This window comes from Eulemur rufifrons, chromosome 27, assembly GCF_041146395.1.
Source record: "Eulemur rufifrons isolate Redbay chromosome 27, OSU_ERuf_1, whole genome shotgun sequence".
Lineage (NCBI taxonomy): Eukaryota > Metazoa > Chordata > Mammalia > Primates > Lemuridae > Eulemur > Eulemur rufifrons.
In genome coordinates this window covers 29,645,767-29,653,105 of record NC_091009.1, presented here as the reverse complement: position 1 = coordinate 29,653,105, position 7,339 = coordinate 29,645,767, and the positions used below count along the sequence as shown (strand labels likewise).

General features: G+C 52.9%; 1 protein-coding gene across 2 annotated transcripts in view; it reads left to right on the top strand.

Moving 5' to 3' along the window:
• The first annotated feature begins 4,555 nt into the window (after nt 1-4,555).
• The window catches only part of ATP2B4 (ATPase plasma membrane Ca2+ transporting 4), a 91,453-nt gene continuing 88,669 nt past the window's right edge, over nt 4,556-7,339 (top strand). Inside the window, exon 1 of one of the 2 annotated variants that reach the window (XM_069459751.1) lies at nt 4,556-4,939. The gene's annotated coding sequence lies outside the window, so the exon portion shown is untranslated. The remainder of the gene's footprint in view (nt 4,940-7,339) is intronic. The other variant, XM_069459750.1, reaches the window with a different exon arrangement.

Below are 7,339 nucleotides of genomic sequence, written 5' to 3'. Positions count from 1 at the left end.
GGGACTATGTTATACATGACTGTGTTCTATAACCTTGCCCGGCATTACGCTGCGCCTAGATTATCCCTCTCACCGTCTCTCGGCTTCCAATCTACCCCACACACTGCGTCACAGCCAGCTCGCCGAGCACAGACCCACTGAGGCCACGCAGGCCCCTCTACAGACGGGACCCAAACCACCTCCCCAGCCTTTCCGCTCTGTTCTTTCTACCTGCACACCTTCCTTCCATCCTTCCCCTCCCTGCCCCACTCCACCCCTGCCCTCACCCAAAACAGTTTACAGCTTGCTCTTCGAAGATTTTTAGGTACTTCAAAATATTTTCTCCTTCCTAGAGCCCTCTAATATTCTTATCGGAAGTAATCAGTCCCTGGAATTTCCAAAGAAGTATTTTAATATTTCATCTTTTAACATGTACCACCTATGGCTGTTCGGAAGGCAGTGAGTTGTCCACCTGATTGTTCACAGTCAGTTACAGATGGATCTCCTTGTTCTACTCTTTCCCCCTTCTCAGTACTGCACTTGAGTAGTCTTAAAATATATATATAAAAAATTAAAATAAAAAAGTACTATCTAGCACATAGTAAGCACTCAATAAATATGTTAAAAAGAATGACCATAACCGGCCGGGTGCGGTGGCTCACACCTGTAATCCTAGCACTCTGGGAGGCAGAGGCGGGTGGATCGTTTGAGCTCAGGAGTTCGAGACCAGCCTGAGCAAGAGTGAGGCCCCCTCCCCGTCTCAAATTAAAAATATATATATATAGAAATAAAAAAAAAGTAGACATTCCGTAAATGTGTACTGAACTGAATAGTAGGTATTCAGTAACACCTATTGAATGAATAAAATGCACTGAAATGAGCCTACCTAAATCATAGGTACTAGCTCAATGGGCATCTATATTACTTTCTTTTTCTTTTTAATCTTTCAATTTACCCGGAGCCACGCCCAAGAAGCCTTGCACAAGCAGACTCTTGATATTACTCTCTATATTGCATTTCTATATTACTTCGTACAAGTGACCAAAAAACCCAGTTTCCTCTAGCGTAGGCATGCACAATGAGTCATGTAACTGGTGTAGCAAAGGCTCGGGTACAGTAGGACATGCGGCACAGCTGACTCCAATGCTGCCAGCGCTCACGCCTTAGCTCTCTCTGCCCCTCTCTGCATGTGAGCTGGGTACTTTCCTACCGGGGCTTCTCCCCCGTGGCAGGGAACACGGCCCCTGAAACTTCCAGAGCCTCTCTCCTCACCGTGCTCGCAGTGTTCACTGCCAGAACCAAGTCTCGTTTTGTCTTTGATTTTAAGTGTAAAAATCCCAAGAAAGGATATAATTGGCTCAGCTTGGGTCAGGAGGGGGTAGGACCTGTAATAAAATGAAAGTTTCCATCTTGCCAGTGAGGAGCAAGAACATCTTAAAGAACTGGTGGGCGCAGGGAGGATGGTCGCTGTTCTAGACAAGACAAAAACAGTAGACACCCAAATAGGGAGTGATGCCATTTGCATTCAAGGGAGATGAGGGGGATCTGGGGAGCTCAAGGTGGAGCTGTCAGGAGGCATAGGAACATAATCTGTTAAACACTTAAGGCAGAGAGTGCTGACTGCCTTTTCTTCAAGTGGGGTGGGGGGGACAGGGTCCACAGCGATGTAAGCCCTGCAGAGACTGACCTGCTCTGGGGAGGCCATAACACCTGGCTACGGAGAGCAAGGCTAGAGCTAAGCAGCAGGGAACCTGCAAGGTCCTGCAGAACAGACTACCATGAACTTCCTATGCCAGCGCAGTGTCCGCCCTCTTGCCCCAGGGGGGCCAACTCCATTTTCCCACATCTTGTGGTTATTTTTATGGATAGATTTATTTTTACCCTTTCCAGACCTCAAACCTACTGCTGGAGAAAACAAGGCACCGAGGCTTCTGGGTTTCCAGAAAACAGGCTGCCACAGTGGCCAGCTCAGCTGCAGAGATCATGCTACTGTCCCCCTGGAGTCACATTGACCGCCTCCTGTCTGCAGGGGGCATGGGGGCGGGAATGAAGTGTAAGGGGGATTCCTCTTCTCTCATCCCATAACCACTCAGCCAGTCAAGAGGGAGCACTGCTCTGAGAGAAGGGAGGACCTGCAGCCACCATAGAAGGCACAATCCTGCCTGCCCATGAATCCCAGCCTGCCAGAGGTGGGACCGCCATCAGAGCCTCTTTTGACAGCACCTCTCCTGCACAGCCTGTCTCCCTGGAATCCAGGGAGTTTTTGATGAAGAGCTCACCTTTCAAACAATAATCAGCTGTGAAGGGGCATCATTTCCCAGCCCCCACAGGCCAGCCAGCCAAAGCAGGCTTCTTCCTTAATGGGCCCATACATCTGGTCTAAATTGTAATTCCCCCAAGACAAGTTTACCGAACAGTTAGGCGATGCTTCCACACACAGCCACCGCAGATGAGCTGAAAATATACTTTAATACATTTAAAGAGCCATTTCAGAGACTGGCTTGCTCATGATAAAGATGCAACTGACACTCACTGGGCGCTAAAATGTCAAGTTGTTCCCATCCAGCAAGGAGCCTGACAGGCCGTTAAATCTGAAGCTCTGTTCTGTTGATTTCTTTCCTTTCCTTCCCCATGTCTTCCCCAGCAATTGATGTGGGCTCCTGCATCTGACATTCTGCTAGGACCTACCAGAATCTAACAAGGTACCACTTCTATCCCTGAAATGCCCTGGGGAGGTGGAAAGGACCAGAAGAGTTGGGAGAGGGGTAGGGAGCAAATGAGAACAAAGGTCACTTTTGGTGTCGTTTAAGTGCCTTGAGGGTGAGACCTTCAATCCCTAGGGAGAAAGAAGTGCTTAGGAAATAATCCATGGATAGTTTTCCATAGAGGGTGACCCTAAAATCTGCCCCACCCCTGCAGCCCTCCCTAGCTAGGCTGGGCTGCAGAGGAGAGAGAGGCACAAGCGCAGGCAGGGGCTTGCTTGGGACTGGGTTCCCAGGACAGATGGCGGCAGGCAACCTACAGCACCACACTGAGGAGCTCTGAGTTCTGAGCCCAGCCAAAACACTCTAGAAAATTCCTTTACTTTTGTCTAACTTTCCCTCGTTCAGAAATAGGATGTGGATGAGTTGTTGAGAAATAGTAGGGTAGGAAAATACAGAGAGCAAAGAAAGGACCTCAACATTAGGAAATTGGGAAGGGTGCTCATGGATGGAGGGAAACCAGACCCCTGGGTCTCATTCTCAACTCTGTTTCTCCGTGTGCACATGGCCCTGTGCCCTGTGTCTTGGAACATGGAGGGCCACAAAGGAGGACAGGTGTGGTGTGAGGTGTTGGGTTAGTATGGTATTATCAAAGAGGCCTTTTCCCAACCCCCTGTGAAGAAGGATGGGAAGTAGTGGCCAGTCACCTTCCTCGCAGCATAGCTTGCAGCTGTAACCTGTGAGATGTATGTCACCCTGCCTTCCATAAGCATATAAAAATGAGCGAGTGTGTGTTGTTGAGGTAGGTGTGGGAATGTATCAGTCAATGAGGATACGTCAGCGTGTGAACCAGCTGATGGCGCATGTTTGCACTTGAAAGCCATAAAGTTCTATGCAAAATCTATGGGTGGCACTGTTGCACAATGCTGGTGGGTATGTGGGTACAGGGGCGTGATTAATAGTTTACAGGCTGTGTACAAGTGTGCATGGATGTCCAAGTGTGTGCACATTAAGATGGAAATCTGAGTATGATACGAGTACAAGAAAGCTCATGGGCAGTCAGTCCGATCTGGCCTTGAATCCTGGCTCTGTCATTAACCAGACGTGGAACCTTGGGCGAGTCATTCAATCTTCCCTTTCCCCAACCGTGAAACGAGGATGATTTAATAAGTAGCTTTCAAGATTGCCATGAGGATTAGAAATGATATATGCAAAGCTTTCGGTGCCACAACCCACACATACTAGGACCCAAAAGTAGGCAGCTGTTCTCATGCACTGTGCATGTGCCTCTGGCGGGTACAGCGCAAGCGGGAGCAACATGCGAGCTGCGTGCGAAATGTGGGTGCGGAAGAGTGTGTGCGTGGGGAGGCGGTATATACAAGTCATTTCTCCCCCTTCTCCGAGCCCCCTATTCAGACAGGGGTAGGAGGTGGGAGGGGACAAAACAAATGCCCACAGACACTTGGGTTTCTGGGTTTCTGGGTCCTGGGTCTAAGTAAGAGGTGGCCAGGCCTGTTAGGAGATGCAGGAAGCCAACCGCCTGCAGAAGCTTCCTTTTTTCCCCTCCACCCAGCAACGGTTGAATACCGCCACCCACAGCCACTCCCCACCCCCCTCAGCTTTCTTTTCGACAAGTGAGAGCAAGGGCGGGGAGGAAAGCCGGGAGGAAAGCGGAGAGGAGAGAGGGTTCCTCGCTTTCCTTTCCCCGTTCCCCCTTAAGGCGAACCAGGAAGCCGGGCGGCTGCGAGCCGGGCCACCTTAACAGTAGAGTAATGGTCTGGCCCCGCGCCAAGTCCCGCCCCCGTCCCAGCGCCCGCCCCTCCCCTTTCCCTCCCGCACCGCGCGGGGAGAGCTGGTGAGCAAGAGTCTGGCCCGAGTTGGCTGGAGCTGTTGCCATGACAAGCATTTTCTCAAGAAAGCTCTGCTGTTGAGACCGTTCAAAGCCGGGGGCTGGGGGGGAGGCACGAACTTCCTGGGGAACCATCCCTCCGAAGAGGGCAAGACCAGAGACTCCCGCCCAGCTCCCCTGCACCCTCTTCTTCCAGGATCCTGAGAGGTCCTTCCCGCTGGAAGGACTGGGGGCGGAGACCCAGCCCACTCCCCGGCCGTAGCTGCAAAGGCAGAGAGCAAAGCCAGCGTCTCTAGCTCGGTTGCCACACTGGGGAGACCGGTGGGTGGTCACCCCACCCTGTCCCATCCATGGAAACCCGGAGGGAGAGTCCCGCTTGGAGAAACCTGGATCTTTGCTAGAAAGAGAGGTAGGCTTGCAGAGAATGAATTGACTCGTGATTTGCAAACTTTGTTTCTTTCTTTCCTCTCTGTAGCTTCTAAAACTCCCTGAATTTCCTCTTCCTAGCATATTTCATGCAACTGGGTTTGGAGGATTTATTATGTGTGTGTATGTGTGTGTGTGCACAGATTTGTCAAATACTGTGTTTCTTTCCTGTTCTCAGCCCTGGGAAACCATATGATCACACAAGTGATTTGTTTTTCTTTTCCTAGTTTGTGTCATTCCTGGGCCATGAGGTAGGGAAATGGAGGGACTGTCTTTTTCACACCAAAATTGAGCTCTTGGAAAAAAAACATTTATTCCTCGCCTCCCCCCATCCGTTCCTGCCCTCCCCCTCCCCCTTGGCTTGGGAATGAGAGGCAGAATGGAAAACTGTTGCAAAAATATTTTCCGCGTCTGTTCCCTTTCTCAAAAGCCCAAAAGAGAGATGAAAAAAAAAAAAAAAAAAAAAAGAACCAAGTAAAAAATCTTTAGCAGAAAGGAGGGGCTGCCTCGGGACCAGGAGAGGGGCACACTGGGGGACGAGGGGGATGAGAAATGAGAGTACGCAAATTAAATTTCTTTGGATTTGCAGAGAAACCTCAGCAGTTTCTCTCTGCTGCTTGCAAAACATCCTCAGACTTTCACGTCTATAATTAGCAGTGGAAAAAGCTGGGAGTTCCCTCGTACCGCTGTTGTTTGAGTGAGTGTGAGCGTCCAGAACCAACTGTATGAGTGTCTCTGAGGGCACCGCCCCACACATCGCTGGTCCCAAAGGGGAGGAAGGAGAAGGGGGTGAAGTTGAAAAGTTTTCGATTTCAAGCCTGAAGATTGTGGGGCTGGGGAGGGTTTGGCGGCTGGGTATGGGCCACTGGCGTGCTGGGGAGGGTCCCGAGCGTCTTGGGTTGCTGCATTGGCTGGCTGAAGGGCTGGAAATTAAGGCTGGGATTGCCTTTCCTGCTCTTCCTTCACACACACACACACACACACACACACTCCCACAGTCACATACGCTCACATACTTGGCTCACTCTTGGTAGATGGGGCCGCTGGCATCACTCCCCGAGGCCAGTCCAGCCACATACACTCCTCCACCTCCCCGAGGGTACCGTCCCTCTTCTTCGGGGTGTGGAGGGCGCAGAGTGGCCTGCCCCAGCACGGGCGAGGAGTGGGCACTCTGCGGGCCAGAGGCACCTCCCTCCTGGGCATTCCTGCCTGACTTACAATAACTTGCAGACGTGATGCCGGCGCCTGCTGGCTGGCTGGGTAGGGGGAATGTCAAATGAAGAAACAGGCTCCACTGAGGCCCCTGGGGGGAGGGCAAAGGAAGGTGGGGAGGGAGAGGAAACAAAATCCCATTCTACTGAGCTACCTCCTCCTTTGCCTGGGGTGTCTGGCAGGGAGTCTTGAGCCCCTCCCCCTCCTTCCTCGAGCCCCTCCCCAGAGCAGCCCCTTCTCCCAGCTCTTGCCATTTGGAGACCCTTCGGCTGCCCTGGGGCCTCTACCTGGAAGGAAGGGAGGAGGCCAGGGTCATTCCAGGCTGGGCCTGGCCTAGACGGAGGGGCTGGGTAGGGAGGGTTTTTGGAGGTGGAGGGCCAGAAGAGGCTGTGACTTGGGCTGGGTGCCGCCGGGGAGCTGAGGGGGGTGGCTTGGGGAGCAGGCTCTGGGGCTGGGAGGGCTGGGAGGGCTGGGAGGGCGGGTGGCAGCTTGGTGAAGGGTGCTCTGCGAGGTGGGTCTTAGACCTGAAGCGGACAGATCTCTGCGAGTCAGGCTGGGGGGGAGAAACACCTGCCGTGAGCCCCAGCTGGTCTGGTTGGGGCGGTGGGAAAGGCCACAGCTGAGACTGGCGAGACTGGAGGAGGAGAGCTTAAGTGGGGGCGGGGGAAGCAAGAGGAATCAATTTTCATTTTGAGGTGTTCTGATCGATCTGACTGCACCCCAAGGCAAGACAGCGCTTCCCTTCTTAGATTCTGATGGAGAAGGGAATGAGGCCTTCCCCTGTGGGCCGAGGCCCCAAGACAGGATAAATGCCCTTGTTCTGGAGGGGGGAGGGGAATCCATTTGTTTGCTCTTCCTTTGAATCCCCATCCTCCTGCCACCATCTTGCTGAGGTGTAACCCCTAAATCATATCCCCCCCCCCGCCCCCCGCTGGTGGCCTCCTACTGCCAGGATCCGTAATGCCACCATCCCTGCAGCCAGCCCTCCTGACTAGGGGTAGATTCTGGTAGGCTTGGGGAGGGCTTCTCCATGAGGAGCAGATCCCTGTTTAGCGCGCACCGCACTCGGGGCGCCTGCTCCTGCGGCCTTGAGTCGGGGTGCGCCCAGAGGGGGGATCTGCACCCCGAAGCCCCAGCACCCCCCCAGGGGGCTCCTGGGCTGGAGGGACTG